Here is a 25,508-nt window from a genome sequence, read left to right as displayed (position 1 = left end):
TTGCTTTGATCCCTTTGTCTTTGTTTTGAGCAAACTTGTTACATATTTCATAAGATACATTTTTCTTATCACATCACATTAGGTCATTTTAAATTATCAAATAGTTTATTTGAGAGTTCATCAGAGTGACAAGTTGCTTATTTTACCTGGGTTTGGGGTAAGTTCAGTGGAATGTCCAGAATGCATACAGTTAGAACCACAACATGTACTTTTCACTGGAATTGTGCATTAGTTCTGCATTTGAGCAATAAGCATGGGCATGTGTTCAGGTCTGGAATTCAATATAATACCAGCTAGCAATGTAAAGTCTTGACGTATTAAGTACTACATTTAACAAAAACTGTAGTCATGTCGTATAGAAGGGACTATTGTGTAGCTTTTGGATATGAGAATTCAATTCTGCAATTCAGAGCTATTCATAGGGCCTCTGTTCCCTTCCCAATGGAAGCACTAGTTCTCAAGTCCATTTATTATCCTTAATTATGTCACTGGTCAATATCAATTTTGCAGTTAGATATTAAAGAAAGGTGAATGAGGTCTCTTCTCCAAGTCTGTTTACCAGAAACCATTCAAGAGAGCTATTAGAAAGTTTGTTGGGAAAAGCCTCAATGAATTTAGCCTATAATTTAAGAAACATGTGTTTCAGCAAGCTTATATGCATCCATACTGTCAGCACAATAATATACTATCACTTTCATTTTCCCTCATATTATCTGGTGATGTCAGAAAGAATGTTTAGTTCTCAATATTGTGTGATTTATACTTGACTGTGTACAAATCTCTGATAGCATTATTCTAGTAAGCCAGAAATTAGTAAGAAAGCAGACTCAGGAGCTAATACCAGGTTCTGGACCAGGGCAAGTTTTAACTCCTTGGTTTTTATAAGTCTATAGTAAAAATACATGGATCTAGTACTGAGCCTTAATGGGAGAAAAGAGTAATTTTGTTCTGTTAATAAAATGCCTTACACTTTCATGTTGCAGGGTAATAATTTGGGGTAAAATTGAGCAGAGTAAAGCAATTCTTCTCGATGCAGACTTGAGCCCTGAGGTACTTTAAAAAGACGTAAGACACAGTCGCAAGTAGATCACTTTCACAGACTTTCTTTGTCCAGAATCCATTTAGAAAAATGGCATGTATTATTTTGAGGGGCACTTGAAGAAAGTGGTAACTTCAACATTACCTTGGAAAATTGTGTGTGTATAAATTTTACAACTAATAATTCTGTTTTTTAAAGCATCATATTTTCTGGTTTTCCTTAAAAGAAGTTAGTTTCACAGAGAATTATGTTTCCACAGAGTCTTTGAAAGTTTTAAATTAAATTTTTGAATTTTGTCCAAAGAGCAGTCTAGAGACTATAATTTTTGTATTTTTATGTGTACTAGCAGTAAACCAGATGAGAAGGAATGGGATTATCATTTGCCACCACCACCAAAGCTTGATGCGCTTTCGTTTGTTTGGTGTAAAGTTTACCACTATTTACCAAATATGTCTATTAAATATTGAGTCCAGATTGTTTTTGGTCAAAACTTGACTGAAGAAATAAGTTGATGAGTAGGCTTGAAGAAGCAAAAACAAGAATAAAGTCAAATTTCCAAATGGAGGAAGTGATCTCTCCTAGAAAGACAGCCTTCTGAGACTTTAAAAAGAATTGGGTGCGTAGGCACTCTCCTCTCTCAGACTGTTGAGCACAGCATATCTGGCTGGAAAAAATCTCACCACAACACGTACATGGCTTGTGTGGTAATCCTCACAGTGATCTGAGAAGTTTCTGCTCACTGTGGTGGCATGCTGTGTTCAGCCTTCCTGCAGCCTTATGCAATGGATTGCATTTTATTTCAGATTTGTTTTGCCTACAGACTGTTTAACAGCTACTTTGGCACCTACTACTATACTAATGTTATTCACTTATATTTGTATAATATTTTAGAGCAGTTGTGCTCCAAGTGTGGCACCTGGTCCAGGAACAGGACCATTGCCTGGGAACTTATCAAAATGCAAATTCCCAGGCCCCGCACATGATCTACCGAGTCAGGACCTATTAGGGTGGGGCTATCCGTGTGTCAACAAGTCCCTCAGCTTGTGCTGAAGCACCCTAAAACTTGACACAGATGGACTTGGAGATTTCACAGTGTTTTCACTTTGGTATAGGTGTTAAGGCACTAATTTTGTTTTATAGAGCAATCTAAAGTTTAAGGAAGTTGATTGATGTGCTCAAACTCACTCAAATCCAAGTGACATAATTTAGATTTCAATCATATTCTTTTTGGTCCAAGCCTTATCATTCTTTCCATCCTATGGTTGCCACCGGGACTTGTCAAAGTGACTCAAACTGTGGTGACTGGAAGTTGGGGAACAGACTCAGGCTCTTGCCAAACAACTTCATGATGATGAGTGCTGTCTGGACTCTAGGAGTAACTGGCTTAAAGGGGCAAGATTGTTTTACTTCTCTTCAATGGGCAGGCAGGAAAGTGAATCTTAACATAGCTGTAATTCTCGTTAAGTCCAGAGAATCATGTCATGGATTTGGAGACTCCGAACAGAGGATGTTATTTCTCTGGTGAGATGCCCACCACACTGGCCATGTGATTTATTACCGCATCCATGATTTTCTCATTGCAGTGATGATGAGGGACATTTATGTCTCTCTACTCAAAGTATGAACCCAAACTGGGCAGTAAGACACTGAAGGATTGTTAAATGAGCTGATTTAATTTATGATCTACAACATTTATTTGGAAATACTGATCAAGCTTTACTTTCCATGCTGATGCCACTTCAAAAACAATCCTGAGAAATCCTATTTATTGCTAACTTTTCCTAACTCTTCTTCCTGTTTGATTTTTTTTTTTTAAGGAAAGAAAACCTTACATACTAAAGAGAAAGATAATCAAGTTCCTCTCTCTGTAAAACATCAGTTAATCTAAAAGTGGTTCAAAAAAACCTACATCATACTGGGCTACCTGCGTGTTGGTTCAGTTGGTTAAGCATCTGCCTTTGGTTCAGGTTATGATCATCTGGTCCTGGGATTGAGCCTGGGCTCCCTGCTCAGCAGGCAGTCTGTTTCTCTCTCTCTCCCTCCTCTCATTCTCTCTCTCTCAAACAAACAAATAAAATCTTTAAAAAAAAAACTTATATGATACTGACACACTATTCCCTTACTATTTTGCCTCCATAATATATAAATATTGGAATGTGAAATACATGAGTTTCTGAAGAATGTTGTTTTGGAATGGAAGCAGAGGACTAATTATACTAAATTTTAAGGATAAGTTATAAAATACTTCAAAACTGGGTTTTGGTTAGCATTTCAACATGTAGTTTTCTCCCATCTTCCGATTTGTAACTTCAAATCTAATTTTAAAAAATGCATAATAAATCTGGAAAAGAACAATTTCTTATTTGCTCATATTTAGCAGTGTGATATTCAAAATGGTAAATATAGTGATTCTGATATAATCTATGTAGTACTTTTTAATTTTTAAATAAATTCCATCTACATATTTTTGTTTAATTCATAAAATAAAAGTGTGATTTGGGACACGTGGGTGGCTCAGTGGTTGAGCATCTGCCTTGGGCTCAGGGAGTGACCCTGGGGTCCTGGGATTGAGTCCTGCATTGGGCTCTCCCGAGGGATCCTGTTTTTCCCTCTGCGTACATTTCTGCCTCTCTGTGTCTCTCATGAATAAATAAAATCTTTAAAATAAATAAAAATGTGATTTAATTTTTATCGCATCTTACTTGATAGGTGAAGAAGCTAGTAATGAAGGATAGTTGGAAGAAAGTCAGGCAGGGACAAGGAACCCCCACCCTAAGAGGAAACCACCCTTTAGAAGGATTTTACACTACCCAGGAAGGAGCCCTCCATGCTTTTTCATGTGCTAGGTAGATGACAAAAACCTGATTGGATGACGGGTTTATGGATGGTTAATCAGATTAAAACAGCTCCGCCAGAAGCCCATAAACCCCGCTAGACTTGGGAACTCCAGTGGCAACCTCTTGGGTCCCCTGCCACTTTGGGAACTTTGTACTCTCAATAAACTTTGCTTAACTATCACTCAATAAACTTTGCTTTGCTGCCCACCACTCTTCATCTTGTTCTACGTCTTCATTTTTCAAAGCAGCATGACCCAGAACCGTGGGCACTAAAGGAAAAGAAATCGTGTAACTTTAGGCTTTAGGGAAGTGACATGAATTTTCAAAACGATAGCAAATTGGGCCCTCTGTCTTGAACTACCATTCACTCACTTTCTTTCCACCATACTGAGCCTACCACAAAGGACATGATGAGCTATGCTTCTGGGCCCTAACTGATGTGAAAATGTTATTGATAAATCTATAAGGGATTTCATATGTACATATATGTATTTTCATATATATATATGATAACATTTTACTTTTTCAAAATATTGTAAAATAATCTCAGTTTAAAAACCTAAAAAAATAAAATAAAATAAAAATAAAAACCTATATTATCTTGATCCATGTTTGTCCTTGAAGTAGAGAGACTTTTTGTAGCTAATATTTCTAACATTCAAAATACTTGCACTTTGAAAATTATGATCATTTACTCAAAGTAAATTGTTTCTTCTTTTTTTTAAGATTTTATTTATTTATTCATGAGAGACACACACAGAGAGAGAGAGAGAGGCAGAGACAGAGGGAGAAGCAGGCTCCATGCAGGGAGCCCGATGTGGGACTCGATCCTGAGTCTCCAGGATCAGACCCTGGGCTGAAGGCAGCGCTAAACTGCTGAGCCACCCGGGCTGCCCAGTAAATTGCTTCTAATGTAACTTTACAAAATATTGCAATACACTAAATCAAAATTTCTTTCTTTCTTAATGTTTCCTTCTATCTTTTTCTTCCTATGTTCCTACCTTCCTTCTATATCCCATATTTTAGGATCCTGAATTGTGGGAACAATTGTAAAAACGTTGGAAACTCTGACTTGTTTCATCTTTAGTATTTTTGATCCTGATTTGTGTTTCTCACATAACTGGCAAAGAGGAAAAAAATATCACTGTTTGACTGGAGAGATTTATTGGTATCCAAGACTGTAAGCCCCACTCCATATTTGTAGAATCTTCAATTACTGAGCTTTAAAAAATATATTCATGAAAGTCTAGAAAGCCTGACTTATGGAGAAAAACTGGAAAAGCCATATAAGATAATGTTGCATTTTATTGACAGCAGTGAATACTTGATCTGAAGCCAGAGTCAGCTATTAAAACAATTTTAAACAATTATCTTCAGGGAAAAGAATGTGTTATCAGTTGAATTAAGCTGCTATTTAAGTAGGCTGTGGTTTTGGTGGCTACTGCTCCTGGCACAACCAACTAAGGAAAATGGGTTAGCAATATTGAAATTGGCAAATTAAATATTGCCAGTAATCCATTTAGTCTGATGTCTAGTATCTATCAGAAATCTTTTTTGATTACTTCTTAAAGACTTCTTTCCATAACCCCCCAAAAAAACCATTTTTAGCAAAATATCACATGGAGTATCTTTTTTCCTAAGGCATTTAAACATAAATAGTTATTCCTTGAAATGTTATTTCACAAAAGGTTAGCATGAGGGAACTAGCCATTCCTTGTTTTCTTTCAAGACTGAGACACTTATAAGAGTTTTATTCTTATTCAGGCCCTGAGAATTACCCAGATCAGTTGACTACCAACGGGTTAATAAGAGAATAGAGAAAAGTATGACACTTAGTATGAAGAACATAAAAGCTTGTCAGCTTTAATTTGAAGTTCTTAATGTGCACACATGCCATATTATTTATGAGATAGAATGAAAGTATAGTGCTAGTGTTTTTTTATTTTCCTTATGGAAAAATGAACTCAGGTCATTCATTTTCCTTTCTCATAGGGAATTGCTATAGTAAATAATTTTGTCCAAAAATGGGACAAGCATTATTGTTGGTCCCTTGTGCTTTTCCAGAACTTTGCCAGCCAGCCCTCATCAAGAAGTTAGATTTCCCCTTGTTTTGAAATTAGATGGGCTTTTGTGAGACCCTCCACAAACAAAATGCAGCTGAATGATAGACTTCAGAGTGCATGGCTTCTGAAGTGAGGTCATAAGATTGGTAAAGCTTCCTCCTGGCTCTCTCTCCTTTGGGACTTTTGTCCTTGGAACCTAAACACCATGTTGAGAGGAAGCCAAACATCCACATATAAAAGTCACATCTAGGTGTTCGGGCCATAGCTCCAACTGAATTCCCAGCCAACAACAACAACTAAACATGTAAATGAGTCTTTAGATAATTTCTGGCCCCCAGCCTTCAAGCCACTCCATTTGATGCTAAGTGGATTAAAGATGCACTGTCCTCACTGGGCCCTGCCTCCATTGCAGATTCATGAGACAATGAGTATTTGAGGTGGTTTGGTTTATAACAACAGATAACTAAAAGAGCGCATGCTCCAGACCAAAAAAAAAAAAAAAATTATAACAGCATTTCATATAATTACAATAAGAGAAAAGAATTTGTTGCACATACATGAAATGCTTCTGAAAGGCAGACCTCATAAGAATTAAAATTCATCAGAAAATTAGACAAGATAAGGAAAAATTGCCATCTCTGAACATCCCTTTTCTGCTTTACACAATTCTTGACAGCATTTTAAAGATTATTGCTACTTTCACTTCCCAAGGCAGTCAACTGACTGAACCATCGAGACCACCCCAAGACCACACATTTCTGACACCAACTACAGAATTTGGGGGTTCCAAAGATCACCCTCAGTTTTGCTAGTTCACTAGAAGGATACATCATACTTACTGTGGGCTGTTATACTCACAGTCACAGTTTATTGTAGGGAAAGGATAAAGATCTTTAAAAAAATCAGCCAGTGGAAGAGATTCATGAAGCAGAATCCAAGAAAGTTCCAAACAAGGAGTTTCCAGTTTTCCTTTCCTCAGGGAGTCATGGACAGTGTTACTTTTCTGGTGATGACGTGTGATGATACACATGGAGTACTGCCAACCAGAGAAACTCACCTAGGCTTCCATGATAGAGTTGATTGCCTAAATGTCTGACTGGGAGGCAGGGTTGAAACTTTTACTCTCCAGCCCCAAATGAGGTAGAGCGGATGCTGCGTGGCCCCAAACTTCCATCATAAGTCACATTGTTAGAATTTCTTATGTGTCCCAAAGCTCCCAATTTAAAAAAGATACTCTTTCTAGAGATCATCTTCCAGGAGACAAGGGTAAAATCCAGACCTCTTTTCTGGCAAGATTGATTTTTTTTCAACCTATTCTGAAGTTGAACTAACTTAAGTGACTAAATAGCTGATCTGTCTCTTTCACTTCCTGCTAAGGAATGGAGTTGGTCCTGATTATTCAAGAGGTGTCATAGAATATGTTTTATTGCCTCTTCTTAAGTAGTTATTATGTTTTGGTGATAATTTCCAACTTTTTTTTTTAAGATTTTATTTATTTATTCATGAGAGACAGAGACAGAGAGAGAGAGAGAGAGAGAGAGAGAGAGAGAAAGAGAGAGGCAGAGACACAGGCAGAGGGAGAAGCAGGCTCCATGCAGGGAGCCAGACATGGGACTCCATCCCTGGACTCCAAGATCACGCCCTGGGCCAAAGGCAGGCGCTAAACCGCTGAGCCACCCTGGGATCCCCCCAACTTTTTATCAGTAGGGAAACAATGGGAATGTGTGATGGGTTTGGTTCAGCTTTTCAGTACACATTCAAAGGTAAATGTTCTGGTTCTAATGCAGTAACCTGAGGCCTAACACAGTCATTAAACCATAGAGCTTCTCTTTGTCTTTTCTGTATTACCCTAGCCTTACCCTTATGAATTGATACTGACTCTCTTCTTCCCCTAAACATCATCACCTCCCTATCTCCTCTCCCCATCATTGTACAAATGTTAATTAGAAGATAACATTCAAATATAAATATAAATAATAATCAAAATCTTTTGTTTTTTTCAGAATGAGTTTGCTGAATGATTTGACTCAATTCAAATCATTGGATTGAGTGCTGAATTATTCAAACTGGAAGTTTTTGTTTTATTTTGTTTCACTCATTCATTCAGAGTCTATTAATCTCCTGTGATGTGTCAGGTACTGATATGCACACAAATATAAATGCAATATATCTTCTCCCTATAGTGGGTAACTTTGTCAAAATATACATGACCTCTCTTCTCTCTTCTTTACTCCCTACCTTCCTGTGTTTTGTTAGTCTTTAGGATGGAGTAGAAAGTGCTGGGAAGGCGGATGTATATAAACAAAAGGTCTTTAAATGACCACACACCTCCTCTCCAACCACTATCAAGAATTGCTGTTAGAAGTTTCCAGTCTGAAGGGGACAGGTGAGATGAATAAATAATTACAACCCTCCAGGTGAAACACTAAGAGAGGTATGTTCAAAATGTTGCTAAATACTTTAAAGTGTTTGGCTAACACTGTCAAAGTGGAAAGGCAAGTTAGAGGAATGGATTCTCTATTAGATTTCCCAAATTTTCATGAAAAATAGAAAATAATTGAAAGGAGAAAAAGATGTGTCCAGGTACTTTTAAAGTTTGCATTATATTTTGTTTAGATCCTATTAATTGATGCTTGTTAAATGCTTGGCATGGATTATTTTCTTGATTAGATAGAATGGTGAGTTACTGGTAGTGATGAGTGTTTTAACCATGGTCTGACATATAGTTTTAGAGGAGAATAAAATTAGGTAGCTTTAGAATGGTAGAAATTTAAAACATATATATAGTCATTAATTATATAACACTGTTCATAGGCATCTTACTGTAAGCAGAAAAATAAGCCATTTTTTCTTTTTCATTAAAAAGAAATCTATATAGATGTAGCCTAAAGAGGATGAAAGTGTCGGTTTTTACATTTAAGGATTTGTGCTTTATGAGCCTTGATATGTTAATGCTTCCTCTGGGACTCTTCTGGATGAGCACATTGCACAGGTGGCCCATTGAATTTATAGACACAATAACTAAACAGGAGAAATAAGAGGCCAGATCATTTGTGGCACATGGGATGCAGCTGGCTTGGCCACTTAACAGCCAACATAAGTTTTATATGACATAGCCACTTACTAAAAGCACAGGAGATATTCTTTTTCCTGGGACTCCAACCTAGTGCTTTTTTTTTTTTCACTCTTCCTTTGCTCTGGCACAGATCAGGAAAGGCTCTGAGAGCTGCTTTGTCAAACTCCAAAATGAGCAATTAATTTACAATAATTTATAAGGTTCTGAAGCTCCTTGAAATGAACATCTGTTAAATGCAACTTCGCTTTGTAACATTCTGAAACGTCAGTGAGTCAAACAGTTAAGGGGCTTGGAAACTGAAAAAGGTAAAGTGCCTGTGTCTGAAGAAAATTTAAAAAAGCCAGGGAACTAGCTTTTGCAAGTTAAAGTGGTTATTTTATTTTATTATTTTTTAAAGATTTTATTTATTAATCATAGAGACACACAGAGAGAGAGAGGCAGAGAGAGAAGCAGGCTCCATGCAGAGAGCCCGATGCAGGACTCGATCCAGGGTCTCCAGGATCACACCCTGGGCTGCAGGCGGGCTAAACCGCTGCGCCACCAGGGCTGCCCTAAAGTGGTTATTTTATTATTTAAATTGCAGCCACCACTTGGTGGGTGGGAGTAGGGTACTTGGAACAGAATATCCTCCAGAACATCAAGATATCTATTGCCAAGCTTTGTTGAGAATAAAAAATAAAAATCATTACGCACGAACATACACAGACTCTAACTTTTGAGACTTAGAATTAGTCATGGGCAAATACTTTTAAAGATTTTCCTGCCAGTTTAATCTAAGCTAGTGCCATATTCAACATGGAGGTGGTCTAGAGAGCATCACTATTTCCATTGAGGTATATGAGTCCTGGAAAGAGAGGAGATGAAAGCATGAAAGAAATGGAAAAAAGAAAGAGTAATATATAAAACAAGAGTAAACATGAGGGGGATCCCTGGGTGGCTCAGCGGTTTAGCACCTGCCTTTGGCCCAGGGCGAGATCCTGGAGTCCCAGGATCGAGTCCCACATCGGGTTCTGGCATGGAGCCTGCTTCTCCCTCTGCCTGTGTCTCTGTGCCTCTCTCTCTCTATGTCTATGATGATAAATAGATAAATAAATAAATAGATAGATAAATAAATAAATAAAACAAGAGTAAATGAGAAGTAGGATATGGTACAGAGAAAAGAGGCAAAAATATTGTTTTCTTTACTTTTGCATATTATTTGTATCAAGATAAGTTAATAAGATATTAATCAGTTTTTCTCTATTATTATTTCCTGGCCTCAAGCCCATAGCCAGACTCTGGTGCCCTTGGACAGTTTGTTTAGAGGGCTAAGGTGGAAGTTATTCACAAACAACCTGTGTTTTTGGATTTGTTTTCTAGAATCTTGAGCTTTTTGAAGAGGAAGAGATGAGAACAAGGACGTTCTTAGATGCTGGAGTGGGCCTGGAAGACATTTGGTCCCTAAATGGGAGGTGGAAAGTCCTCAGAAGGCCATGCTGACAAGATGGGCCCTAGAGCTGGGTCCTTAGGCAAGGACTCTCTTGTGTTACATATGACATAAAAGCAGCCCCATCTAAACTTGGTTTACGGACATCTCTGCACCAACCTGTTCAGAGAAAAAAGCAGAGGAAACATCCTTGACGTACTGACATGGTGTGGGACCTCTGGACTATTGTGATACTTGTGTGGAGGAAGGAAATCTTCCCATTAATTGAGGAAAAATTCTCTGTGTTCCAATGGGATGAGGGTTCAGATTAGGGTGAGAAGTTTCACATTTCTCTCTGCTGCATTTGGTGTGTGGGCTTGGAATTTCCTTTTTAATAACTCCCAAGTACATCATACCCATTTCTTGTTTTATTTGTAGCAGAGAAAAATATTTACAGTATTTTTATCTTTGTCCTTAGAGATAGGTATGCATATAGGTTTAGATATATATGTATAAATGTAGTTATTTTCACCCTACCTTTTCCCGCAAATGATTTTAGACAACATAATTGCTTTGTTTGGGGAAATTATCAATTCAGTGATAAAAATCTCTCTTCCACATTGACAATAAAATATAGCTAAAAAATATTGTGGTACCAATTGACTTGAGACTAGAGCTAAATCTAAATTTACTCATTGTTTAAGATACATGGTTTATTTAAAAATTAAGAATTTACAAAATTCTATGGGTTAGAGAGTTGGTATTTTCATGAGCCCACATCATGTAGCAGCTAATGAATTTAACCTCTAAGGCCAGACATACCTGAGATTCAATTCCAGGTTTCTTAATGCTATCTTTGTAATATTGGGCAAGTTATTTTCTCCTTAGTTGTATAGGATCATTGTGAGGATTGACTGTAAATGTGGGATAAAGCACTTGAGCAGTGCCTGCACAGACTTCATGTTTAATGTGTAATAATGCTAGTTAGTTCTTCCTACTAAAGAGTCCTGCTATCAAGAACTTAGGATGTACCCATGTGAGGCAAGCAATCCATTTGTTCAAAGCAAGTCATAATCCTTGGTTTATTTAAGTTAGACTCCTAAGAATCCCCAAAAACACATTTTAGCATTGCTACTATGTGTACCCAGAGAAATAAATCTATATTTCTTTGGGATGTCTTATAAGTCAAATGATTTACTACTTCAAACTGATACTTCCCTAGACTTACAATGAAAAATGAGATGTCTTTATTCAATGACAATACCTGTGTTGGCTTGCTTTTTCCAAAAGTAGTAATGGATTACACTAAATTATTAGCATAGTTTTCCCACTTTTACCTGTTACTTCTACATATTTGTCTGTCTCTCTGTGTATGTGTATGCTTGCCTGTGTGCATGTGCAGATATGCCTACATTCATGTCCCTAAAGAATGTAAAGTTAATTAAGTTCAGTACCTTAATAGGTGTTGATGTTATCACATTGGCCCAATAAATGCTGTGCACCAATTTTTATCTATCATCTATCTATCTATCTATCTATCTATCTATCTATCTATCTATCTATCTATCTATCTATCTATCATCTATCTATCATCTATCTATCATCTATCTATCATCTATCTATCTATCTATCTATCTATCTATCTATCTATCTATCTATCATCTATCTATCATCTATCTATCTATCATCTATCTATCTATTATTTGGGAGACAGTGAGTGAGCAGGAGGAGGAGCAGAGGGAGAGGAACAAGTTGACTCCACACTGAGTGCAGAGCTTGATGTGGGGCCTGATCCCAGGACCCAGAGATCATGAGTGGGGATGCTGAGTTGACTGACCCACCCAGGCACGCCCTGCGCACCAATTTACAAACTAATTCAGACTACTGAGAATCCGTGGCAGGACTAGATAATGCATTTTTAGAGCATATTTGTACAATACATGACATATGCTGATATAAATCATTTTTAAGAGGGATCCTACAGGGGGTGATACTTGCTTATTCAGCAGTTTTTGTTGTTGTTGTTCAGCAGTTTTTTAAGGAAAAAAATGTGATCTTTATTTGAATAATGTAACTTCTACCTCATTCAAGATATTTATTAGAAAGTTATTTTTACTTGGGAATTTATTATTGCTCATAAAAATAATTAGAATAACCAAACACGTACAATGGAGTGAAAAATACACACTGTTAAGTAACAATATGTGGTGATTATTTAGTTCAAAAATACCAAAAACCCATAGGGTGGTAAGATTGTCCTTCCTTACCAAAAAGGGGTGGAAACCTTTGTCAGATGGAATTGGCAATATGGTTTCCTCATTGACTGCATTGGAAGTTTTGTTTTCTTACATAAGGCTTGAATACGGATTGTGGAGTTGTTTCTCCTCTTGCAAACATTCAGAATTCTGTCTTTAAGGTTCTCTGTGCTTCCTGTTATCTTCTAGATCTAGGCAGAGCAGACTGTGGAAGGGTTTGCTCTGATGGCACATGCTGTGTTACACATTGTTTTACTCTGGAAATACTCTTTTAAAACTACAGTTTGTTTCCTGTCTCCTGGAGTTCATGTCAGAGGTGGGAGGGACTCAGAATGTCCTAGGTCAGGGTTTTACTGAAAAAGGTTTTCATTTTTTCTTGAAAAAGTCATGGAGGGAAAAAAAAAAAGGAGGGGCATGTGAAATTACAAAGTAAATTGTTTCAGTTGCAAACATTACCTTGAATATTTTCTTAAGGCTCAGAGAGAATTATTTGTGGCAGCAGAATGAATGACTCCAAGAGGTCAATATCCAGTTGACTTTTTACAGAGTTTTACTAATCTAGGTAAAACATTATCCTATTATTGGGAATATTGGATTGCAAAGAATGATTCATTGATAAGCCCTGCTTAAAAAAGAGAGTTTAGCTATTGAGCAGAGCCAAATAATAGATTTTTGTAACTTCTAAGAGTTTATTCCCAAACAAGAGTATATGGACAGACTTGACTATATCAACTTGTTCACTGTAGCTTTATAGTATGTTTTTTTAGCTGAGAGAACAAATTTCCCAGTATAATTCTTTTCAAAAAATGCTGATCATGTATTCATTCAGAAAATCTCAGGGGCATCTGAGTGGTTCAGCGGTTGAGCGTCTGCCTTTGTCTCAAGTCCTGATCCTGGGGTCCTGGGATTGAGTCCTGCATCAGGCTCCCTGCAGGAGTCTGCTTCTCCCTTTGCCTGTATCTCTGCCTCTCTGTGTGTCTCTTATGAATAAATAAATAAAATCTTAAAAAGTAATCTGTATATCTGTCATATTCCATCACCTTTGCCATTAGGTATATTTTAATGTAAATTATATTAACTCTGCAAATAAATATAGTAGAATTAAATCTGTACAGTTTTGAGTTTTTCATCTAAGAATATTGAATTTTTTTAACATTGAGGAAGTACATTATATCTAGCATTATCCAATTTTATATTTGTGATTGGACTCATTTTTATGCTTGTCAAGGTAATTTTTAATCTTGTTTTTGTCACCTGTGTAATACACATTAGATGTATAACTTAGCTTCAAAAGTTTTGGTGAGGATATTTTTATATGTTCAGCAAAGTCAGTGTTAAAACTGTTAATGGGACAAAGCCATGTACACGAAGCCAATAAAATTCACTGAATTAAATGGCATAGATTTGTGATCTATTTAAGAGGCTTAACCAATCTCTAACTCTGTTTAACATAAAAACTATATTTTTGACATAGAATTTAATTTAAAAATAATATTTAAAAATCATTCAGGAAGTCTTTGAGGGGCTTTATTGTCTCCATGTCATTTTATATGGGGTACCATTCATATATAAAGTATTGATAACTGATGCTAATGTTTGGTAGAATGCCCAATAAACAGGTTTCATTTCCTAAATACAGTAGTAAATATCACTCCTGCCCTACAAAACTCCACATTCTTCTGCTCCCTTTTCAAAATCTCACCCTTGCTCAATGGCTCTCAGCAGATCTCTTCTATTGAGTCTGTTCCTACTTGTCCAGTTTGCCCAGTATTTAGCACAGTTGCTGAGGTAATGCAAGTCAGTTTTGCCTACTTATTAAGAATCCATAAATCTTGCCAGGGAAGAGATAAGCAATCTATCTGTTGCTCTCAACTTTGAATCTGATGTTCAGATGAGCCCTGACTGTACTAGCTTGGCTTTTTTCTAACTAACTTCCGGGTTTCATTCACATCCTTAAAACAACTTTCTAGGAAAATGTCAAGGAAATAAAAACTTTTCAAAATTTATAAGAAAAATATCAATTGCAATTGCATAGCATATTTTTCCCCAAATTTAAATTCACTCATATTTTTATTATCCAAATGTAGATCCCATGATTACTAGTTTATAATTTAAGTACAACCAAAAATGAAATCTTGTCCGGAATATCAGGCTGATTTGTGCCCTACCCTCACTAACCCTCTATTTCTGAGAACTTGATTTCTATACTTAACACCCAGCCTTGCTGACTGAGGTATCTGAGGCATTGGTTCATTCTATCTTCTACTATCTCACATCAAGATACTACTTGCTTACATTGTGTATTGTCAATTTGAGTGGAACTCCAGGTCATGAAACCCCATTAGGCATTTGGTTTAGTGTTAGTATTTCTGCTTGGGCCCAATTCCAAAGTTATTTCACTTTTCACAGACTCAGAATTATTGCAGTTCTGAATACTTGCTTTTTCATGCCAGCCTACTGCTTAGGTAGCCTCAGACATTTTATATGAGACAATGAAGACAATGAAATTATCATATCTTCCTGGACATCTCTAGATTAATTATTTTTTTCATGCAGTTTGCAATTCAATTCCAAACTTTTCAAGGGCAGGAATTAGGTGTTATTATATCTCTTGTTGTTGCAGCCATATATTTTTGAAAAAGATCCAGATACATGATTTGATAAAATCTGGTATCTTATAAAATCAGAGCATGGATTATTTGATTTAGGACCTGACATTGTATTCTGACTACTATGGTTATTTCTAGCATAGTTTCTTATATATAGTATTCAAAGTTTGCTTCTTGGTTAATCTGTATGAGTACTACATAAAATGTATTGTTGAAAGAAGCATTTTCCTTAGATTATTTAAAATTGTAATTATTCTCAGGGAACTTTTGAATAAGTTTCTCTACTGAAAATTCTTAACATGCATAACTTGTGTTGGGGAACCTCTTCCACTCTGCACATAGAACAGTCTTTTCAGTACAGCACCTGAAGGGGTCACTCATACACAGGACAAATAATATTCTCCGTGGCATAGACTCGAATAGTACAATGCCTTTGAGTGGTCGTGGAAGCATTTGACTGACTTCTTAGGACAGAGCAGTTGAATTCTTTCTGGAAATAAAGGTTGTTTTCCTAAGGAGTATATTCAAACTTAGGAACATAAGGGATATTCATCTTATCAATTTTGAAAAGTTCTTATTTCCTTGACATTTTCCTAGAAACTTGTTTTAAGAATGGAAATGAAACCCAGGGCACATAAGTATTAGAGAGATTAGACTTTCAAAGGCTTTGAAGGAAATGAGGACAAAGTTTTTTCAGACTTTTACTCTCTATTTTCTCAAGAAGAAAGGATTTTTTAGGAGCAGGGTTGAGAAAGGTTGCAATTTCATAGCATATCTTCTTTTCAAAATTAAATTTACTTGTATTTTTATTACCCAAAATACAGCTCAAGAAAGCATCCCCTTCTTTCATGGTTTATTACTGATTTCACTTCTAGACTAAAATATATGAAAACAAGCAGCTTCTAGCAATTAGATATTGCCGTAATAAATAATACTGATATTTTTCCCATTAAAAAATTAGGGTTGATTAATTTCACACAAAGGGAGATTACCTTGAGAGTTCTGTCACATGTATGATTGTTGTATATTTAATGTATTCTGAGTTTTTAAAAATAAAATATGTGTGCCTAAAAATCCTAGCACAATGAATATATGATAAAAGTTCTTGATTTTGAAATACTTTAGGTCTATTTGTGACCAAAAATTAGACGAAAAGCCTAGTTTTTCCACACTTTCTCTGAGTAGGTTTCCCTATTTCTAAATTTAAATTAAAGTTGACATCTGAAAGTCGTTTTATAGACGAAAGAATTGTTATATGTCTAGGTTCCTTATGTTTGACACTTGCATTTCTCTAAGCAAGCAATACTCATTGATTACCTAGAAGGTTTCTTTATGCTTTGTTAATTTGATAGACCCAGCAATTTATTAGGTGTTTCCTGTTTTTAACTGTAGTCTGATTCTGAAGGAAATGAGCAGTGTCTGTGGCACAGCAGATGAGTCTGTGTCTGATGAGAGCCATGTGGGCCAAACTCTCATTTTTCATAAGTGCTGTCATTTTACAGATGTACGACCTTTTTCTTCTTTCTTCAGAGGAGGAGGGGCTGGAGGAAGAAGATAATGCACAGGGTTCATTTGAGAAACTCTTGTAGGCAGATACACAAATCATGTCATGTAAACCAGAACAGGCTAAGGAAACCTCACATCTCTTTTCCGAAGACAATAACAGATAGGACAGAGAAAGATGGAGTCGAAGATGATTAGGAAAACAGGAATGGTTAATGGATAACAGCAACGTGGCGCCAAGCTGTTCATTCCATGTCATAAAGATATGAAGCCACACAAACAGAGGCCAGGTAAAAGGTCTTTGAATGCATATCCAATCAATGCACATGTAGATTTGTGCTTTGAGACTATTTGATGGAGAATAATATGAAACAGGGAGAAGTTACTCAAAGCAAATTAAGCTATTCATTCCTTACAATTCACAGGACACCCAGGGCTGGCTTCATGGATGTATGGTGTCATCTGTGGAGCCATACAGGACTTGCCTCTCCTTTGATGGTCTGGTGTTTTCCCACATTTCCATTTTGCACTGGGTCCCAAAAGTGACAGAGTAATTTCTTAGCCTGCCTAATAAGTTTTGGACTGTATTTCCATTGTGTTTTAGTACATGATTTTTGACTTCTCAATTCTGAAACCATAGGTCCACACAGTCTTGAAACCAAGATGGTTTAAGTGGTCATCACAGTGGTCAGCAAGAAGTGATCTCTTAGCCAATTTTCCTACTCAACATCTGACTTACCTTTACTTCCTCTAGGCTTAGGGGCTTTATTTAAACAAAGTCATATTTGATGAAAAGCTGATGTTATATCTGGAAGACTTTCACATTGCAACTCATGTTTATGATAGAATTTTAAAAAAAATAATTCTTAGATTCTGTTCCTGAGGTGAAACTCCGTGTTATAGTCTCTACACTTGAACACACATATGCCCTATACATTTGTATATACATAGCTAGGGATGTTTAGTGATCAAAACTACATATTATTTTAAAAACTACAATTTTATTTTTTTTTAATTTTAAAAAAAATTTTTTTAAATTTATTTATGATAGTCACAGAGAGACAGAGAGGCAGAGACACAGGCAGAGGAAGAAGCAGGCTCCATGCACTGGGAGCCTGACGTGGGATTCGATCCCGGGTCTCCAGGATCGCGCCCCGGGCCAAAGGCAGGCGCCAAACCACTGCGCCACCCAGGGATCCCAAAAACTACAATTTTATTTCACAATATAAAAACAAACGACCAAGCCTAATGTTTTCATCCATACAAAGGACCACAACTTCATAACATCTCCTTATGGAAATGTCTCCACCATTTAAAGTCTTCATTTGAAATAAATGTTCTATAATATTATCATCTCACCATTAGAAAGTGTTCATTGAGAATAGTATTAGGTTTTACTTTACTCTTGCCAAAATACTTGGTAATATCGAGCCAGTTTCTGTTTTCTGATCACGCATGTGTGTTAGGCCTAACCATGAGTCCCATTACTGTAGCATGAAGTCAGTTTCTCATTTCATTCTGGAGAACTTTTTTGTTCAATTCATTTACTTGACTTGGTCCTGCCATAAAACGAGATGAGAATGTAACTGATGAAAGCCCAGGGAATGATCTTGCCTGAGGTTTATTGGACTTCATTATTCAAGGGGGTTCTTTAATCTGAGCTTCTGGAGAGCAACCTCCATCTACCTCACATACATTACAAACTGTACTGGGAGACGGGGAGCCATGCCTCATCCTCCCGTCTCTGACTCAGGAGTTAATGTTTATTTTGGGGGGAACTACAAAGGGAGAATCTCTTTCCCTTTTGTTGATCTTTTTCAAAAAGAAGATAACACACAATGCACAACACAGATTGTATCTAACGATAAATGGGAAGAGAGCTCTGATATCAATTAAATCAACTTTATATATTCATCTTAAAGAACACTCAATCAATTTAAATGCTTTCCGGTTGTGTCCAAGCAGAACATTAAATGACAGTTGCCAAGCAATTTCTATTTTACAAATCAATTCGATGCTAAATTGGGGTATATGGTAAAAATGGCTAATCTATTATATAGGGTTTTTTTTTTTTTTTAAAGACCCTTCCCTTCCCCCAACCCAAACTGTTAATTATTGCACAGTCAAGGGTGCAATTAAAGGCTGGAGAGATTTGTCTAGTGAGATAACAGGGGGGGAAAACAAGGACACATCTCTCTATTGGCGGTTACATCACACTTGATAGCTCTCTCGTGGATGCTATTGTGTTTGTTCCTTAGCAGAATGTCCTAGTCAATAGATACGTAAGAATAAAGAGCAATTGAGATGTACATCTGCCTGATTATTGGAGAGGAATATATCCTATGAAAGGCCTGAAAGATTCTCCTCTACTCAAACATCCCAAACGCAACTCTTTCTCTTTAGTTAATGCCTCTGGAAAATGTCATTGATTGGAATACAGCTATCCAATCACTTATTTATTTTAAGATAAGGGACTATAAACTCACTTAAGAGAGACATAGCAATTCTTCTAAGAAACAAGCAAGATTTTCTCATAAGATTTAATTTATCCAACAGAATCGAGCTAAGACAATACAAAGATATTTAAAAGCAAAGATAATCTTCTTATGAGATATCCTTTTATCTGCATTCTAAACTTGAAGGCTCTAAACCTGTAACTTTAAGGGGACTCAGGTTTGTTTCAGGCAAAACCTTTTCCATTACTTATGAAGGCCTTGTTCATCTAATTTTCATCTTCCCTCTTTAATTTTTAACATCATCTATTTCTGCAAATAAATTTTTCCTCGTTTTACTTTCTTTTTTTAAAACAATCGTCAACTTCTTGTCATAATCTTCTGAAGTCGCGACATTTGAAGCTGGAAAAATAAATCTTCTAATTCAGTTTTTACTTTTTTTTTTTTTTTGAATTGTTTCTCACTTACCTAATCTCTTTTAAGAGTCTCCATTGTATATTTAGTTTAGTTACACTCACATTTATCTTTCAGCAATACTATCCATCTTGATACAGGGGGCATTGATTAAAGTCTACCTAGAAATTAAGTACTTTCTCCTTTTAATAGTTACCGTATTATAATATAGTTTCTACATACTTGAGATTAGAAATAATGTATTTTCATCTATTTGTTGAAATCTCCATGAAATATATATAAAGTACTACAATGATAAATAAATCATGGTGATGTTTTGAATTGAGTCTCAAGTTAGGTCAAAAAGATATTTAACAGATTTTTTTGATAAATGCAACTATCATAACTACATATTTCTATAGTCTTACAACTTAAGGGAAACATTTTTTCTTGCCATAAGATTGAAGATGGCCTAAGAAGAATATGACATAGCCACAAAATAAAGTATCGAGGGGGTAGGAGTTGGGAGAGGTTGAGGCTTACACTTAACTTTCTGCTTGTAATATTTTACTAAGGTTTAGTTATGTTGAGACTTGAAATGTTTTCCTTTTACTAGTTCATAATAAATACAGAGAATTTAAAAACCAGTCATGGAATTTGAATGAAAGGGTTTTATGTGAATCTAAAAACCCTATCTGTGAGCATTACACAAGAATTTATCCTTCCTGAGATTTTGGCCTCTTTAATTAGGTCTGATACATATGTATATAGATTTACATGAAACGTGAAAACACTGGGCTATCCCAGTGTGGAATCTTCTTGAGCCATTTTAATATGGCCCACTTAATCTTTCATTTATATTGAATCTTCAGAAAGGCCTGTAGATCCCAATTTAAGGCTTAAATTGCTATCCACACAGATTCTGAGTATTTAGAAAGCTCAGTATTATCACTGGGATAGAGCATATTCCAGTCCTTCCTTCTTAACAAATGCAATGACATAATCTAATAGGATGTTGAGAGTTGAGTCCTCATTTTGTGTAATATCTGCTAGGCAGCAATTCTGAGTTGAAATAAAATAGCAAACTTTCTGTGCTCAATAGTGATATTCATAAACTATAATTTTTAGGCTTTTTGTACAGGAAGTTGAAAACAAAATACAAAATAGTATGCTTATTTTGCTTACCTATGGGGTTGTAAAACTTAATATTCAAGCAACATGCAAATTAGAAAATAATATCTTAGGAACTGGTCAATCAAAAAAAAATCCCATGATTAAATAATTTGTTTGATAAGCATTCAAAGAGACCCCCCATATTCTTTCTCTTTTTAGCACAGATGTTTCCCTTCTTATCTTCTTAGGCCTAAGGCATTCATTTGCATTTTATTTGCCTTTTGTTCTTAATGGAGAAAAAAGAAAAAGCAAGGAGATAAGAGAAAGAAAGAAAAAAACAGTTCCAGATATCTAGCAGTAACCAATTCCTTGGTGTTAGTCTGTGCTTTTGAATATTTTATAATTTATAAACTGAAAACACATTATGCTCTGCTTTTCAAACAGGCCATGTCACATGCCTTTCTTAAACCTTTTAAGACATAAGGCTTGTGACTGGGATAAAAAATATGCATTCTTTATTTCTACATATCTCCTGCAGTGCTACATTGTGGGATTGGAAGAATGGAGGAGGTTAGAAGGAGGTCTGAAGTGCCTGCTAATCATTTACAGAGGCAAAACTGATTTTTAACTTTTTACTTTCATAGAAAAAAAAACAACTATATGTTGATCTTTTTAAAAATATCAAGGGAGTGTCTGTTAGCTAGAGAAGTCCTTTTCCTGACTGCCTAATCATTATCTGGACACATATTTTTAGGGATGCTACTAAGAGATTTGTTGAACCTCATTGAGTTAAAGCCAACTCATCAATTCTTAACAGGAGTATAAATTGAAGTTGATTCCTAATAACTTCTGGAATGTAAAAGAAACACTGACCTTTAGTCTAGATGTCAATGGAAGCAAAGTCAAGGGCCAGAGAGTTTTGGTAAGAAATTTATACATTGCTGATAAGAGATGAAGATCGTTTCTGTGTTTCATACACTGGCATCCAAGGTAGTGTTTCTACTTCTGCTTTCGTGAGACCAGGACCAATCATTTCACCTGCCTGTCTTTTATTTGCTTTGCACGCAAGAGGATTTATGTTGGCAAATTGCTTTTCTGGAGATAAAAATGAAAGCTACGTTAATGTAGCATATTAACCGATTGCTGTATGTATAATATAAATGATTTCAATTTGCTAGGAGAAAACATCCCAGGTTAGCTGAAGACCAGATCTGGAAATAGAACATTGAAGAAAAGGACAGAGCCTGGCTGTTCTTTAAAAAGGGTGGCCATGTGCCGCGCAGCTTCCTGACAACTGCCTGAGAGCCAGGCAGTGCAGGGATCCTGTAAAACTTCAGCCCTTGAGTTCTGCAGTGATAAGGCAAGCTCTCTGGATTAACAACCCTGTCAAGGGTAACCCTCTGGAGTGCTTATTTGTTTAGAAGAAGAACCTCATTCATCATCAGGGAGTGATAGAAATGGGGGCTCTCTGACACTATATCTGAAGGCTACCTGGATGTATGGGCTCTTTTGGCACCAGGAAAAGGAAAAGGAAGAGAACAGACATGATTGCTATTCAGTTGCAACACAGTATTAAAATGAAATGTATTATACATGTTAAAAAATGTTATTTGTTACAATGCCAATTTCATCTTTTTTTGTTATAAACGTCTTTGGGGAAGAATTACAGTTTACCTTTTAATTATTTTATATTAGATCCTTTGAAACCTATTTTATCAATCAATTATTTTCATCAAGCATGTGGATTTGGTATTCGCTTGCTATAATAAATAGATTATAAGCCCAAATAAGTTTTCTTTTAAAAAATGCTGTAGTTTCAATCGTGATGGGAAAAAAAATGTTTTGGGAGAACTTCAGATTTTTTTTGATAGTTTAGAATTTATAGTGTTATGAAAATGGGAAAAAGCTCGAAAGCAAATATTACTGTCTGTGGAAATTAATGACAATAACTCACATAAACACTGAGGGCCTTGAGTGTAAATAAGAATAGGATTACTTGTGAGGTGAAATTTTAGGAACCATACTTAATCAGTTATGATTGTCAATTAAAACTAAATTCTGATTTTTGGGTGTATGTATCTAATAAGATTTGTTTTATCTAAAGCAGAAATGACATATATTTCAATAACTAATTTGTACTTATATAGTATATAATTCACTACTACATGGTGATCTATTCATATCCAGTTCTATAGATACAACCTATAAAATTCAAAGCCTATCTGCACTGTCTAACGTAAATATAATTTATTGAGAATTATGTGCTAAAAATTATTTATTTATTGCATTTCTTGCAAGTAGATATTGTAGTCTTAGTTTATAAATAAGAAAAGTGAAGTTCAGAGAGGTTAAATAACATGTCCAGGTTCAGCTAGTATGTGGCAGAAACAGGATTTGAAGGCACATCCACCCAGTTCAAAGCCCTAGCCATTTACTCTTAGTCACGTTGCCTCCCTTTAATATAGCTACATGCATCTATCTATAAATAGCATTCTTATTTCTAATAATATTGTGTACAATGCCTTCCTCAAAAGATCTTTCAGATACTATAATGGCTTTAAAAAGAAAAACAAATACAGTGGTTGATTCTCGTTGCCCCCTAAGAATCAAGCCCAATGTAAATGATTAAATGTTGGAAGGGAGCAGACTGACATCAGAAAAAAAAAAAAAAGTGCTACAGGCAAAGTGTTTCTGATATCATCTCACTGGTCATTCTGTTTATTCCACTCCTTCCCAACTCCCTGTAGAGTCCTCCTCTTTTTTGCTTTACTCAAATCTGACTTCCCAGGAGCTTCTCTCTGTTTTATCTAATTTCTCAAAGTCCTGATGGTTCCTGTGTGATTATGGGAAAAACAGATTATCTTACTACTCTAGTTAATATGGTATTTAGCTAACTTGCACTTATTCGGAGAAACATAACAATAATAAAAGCAAGAAGAAGAAATAATAATAACAACCACATGATCTGTCTACCCACATACACTGAGGAATGAAACTACTTACCGCCCCTATTATGCCCTCCTACCTTACCTCCTCCCCAACACAAAAACAAGTCCCAAGTAGTAACAACAGCAAAAGCCAACCAATTTACTCTCTATATTAATGTGGCCACTATTTCAGGAGACTGTTGCCCAGGGAGATGGCTTTACTGTTCATTATAGGAACTTCCCTAAAGGCCTACCAAATCATCAGTAGAAAGCATCATAACATGGTTAGGGACAGGCAGTTGTATCCTAACCTTCACCTTATAGAGGCTATAAGCAAGCCCCCTAAATAAAAGATTCACCATATACCAAGCTTTCAATTCCCAACAAATTTTGACCTTGCTTCCTTCCCTTCTTCACAATACTGTCAAGATTTCTGCCAAAGTTTTCGTTTTTCCCTTAGTGAGGTGATATATTAAACAATATGTTGTGTTAGTAATATTTGGAGAGCTGGCATTTGAGAATAATGACTATTTATATAGCATTTACTATGTGCCAAGTGCTGTGTATATACACACACGTACACATTATCATTTAATCCTCACAATAACACTATGAAGTAGGAATTGATATTTTCCCTGTATTACACATGAGGGGACAGGGGCCCAAAGAGGTGTTAGGTAGCTTGCCCAGATAACCCAGCTTAAGTGGCTTCCTAAACTGCTTCTTGTAGTCCACCATCACCAAAGAAATGGGTCTTCAAGAAGCTCTACAGTATTGACTGTTAAAAGGAAGCTGATGGAACTGTGAGAGCAGATCTAGGGAGATGGCTGTTCCCTGACAGATATTTACTTCTGTTATTGTCTACAGGCAGTACCAGCCTCGCATGTGAGTAAGTCAGGCTGAAGGAATTAGTGTGGCAGGTTGGTTGAGGAAGGAAGACTGTTCTATTCGGTGTCTGAGGAGAGGTGTAATTACCATAGATGACAGTCCTCCATAGATGGCTTTCAATGCAAATTCTATCCACAACTGCAGAAGGCTCTGCTATGCTCACCCTCTAAAGAAGAGAGGATTTATTCGTGGGAAAAGCATTTATGGCACAGAGGAAAAGAAACTACAGATAAGAAGCTCACACCTTTATACTCTTGAGTCGTGGACCATGGTCACTGCTATAATAGTTAATCATGATGATTCATTAATAGAAGTCTGACTGGGTCAATCTTTTCTTGACATTCTATCAATTCTCTATCAGTAAATGGTACTGGTTATGTTGCTTCTACTACTCTCTCTTACCCGATGTTCTCTGACAGTACACACATTCCCTGCTGACAGAATTAATCAGGTTCTTGAATTCGGATAGCAGGGCACATCTGGATGTTTCTTGGTCTTCTCTCCCTCTCTCTCACACAAATTTCTCTCCAACCCTTTCATCTTTCTACTTTCCCTCTTACTTTTCATGGTGCCATCATAGTTCTGCATTAGTTCCTTTGCAAAGGTGGTGACTGAGTTGACATGTGTTTTGTGACCTTATCATTGGTGGAGTTAGGGTCCGTTGATTCCTTTTGATAAACTGTTACCTGAGGATGACACTCTGAGACCATTTAGCTTCATGGAACCCAGAAGCAAAGAATCTTGGTAGGAATTAGTAAGTAAGTAAATATAGGCTAAAGTATAATACATTTAAATATTTCTTAAATCATCTATCCTACATGGCTGTCAAGTGGCTACTCATTAGGATTCTCACTGTGTCTATGTTATATATCTCTCTATAAGTAGAGATATAAGATGAAGATACATGTGTGTATATTTCCAAATTCTGATACACAATAGTATGTTGC

The 25,508-nt window shown here is 36.2% G+C and overlaps 1 long non-coding RNA gene across 7 annotated transcripts in view; it reads left to right on the top strand.

Annotated features, from left to right (window-relative positions):
* LOC121493154 overlaps window positions 1-11,999 on the top strand; it is a 399,396-nt gene extending 387,397 nt beyond the window's left edge. For 5 of the 7 annotated variants that reach the window (XR_005988392.1, XR_005988389.1, XR_005988391.1 and 2 more), the window contains 3 exons: window positions 7,943-8,074; window positions 8,196-8,325; window positions 10,375-11,999. This is a non-coding gene — a long non-coding RNA (uncharacterized LOC121493154). Of the gene's footprint in view, window positions 1-7,942; window positions 8,075-8,195; window positions 8,374-10,374 lie in introns of all 7 variants that reach the window. The other 2 variants (XR_005988387.1, XR_005988388.1) reach the window with 2 other exon arrangements.
* Window positions 12,000-25,508: the final 13,509 nt, after the last annotated feature.

The sequence above is a fragment of the Vulpes lagopus genome, chromosome 6 (genome assembly GCF_018345385.1).
Source record: "Vulpes lagopus strain Blue_001 chromosome 6, ASM1834538v1, whole genome shotgun sequence".
Classification (NCBI taxonomy): Eukaryota; Metazoa; Chordata; class Mammalia; order Carnivora; family Canidae; genus Vulpes; species Vulpes lagopus.
Note: the sequence above shows the minus strand (reverse complement) of the source record. Positions and strands in the feature narration are given on the sequence as shown.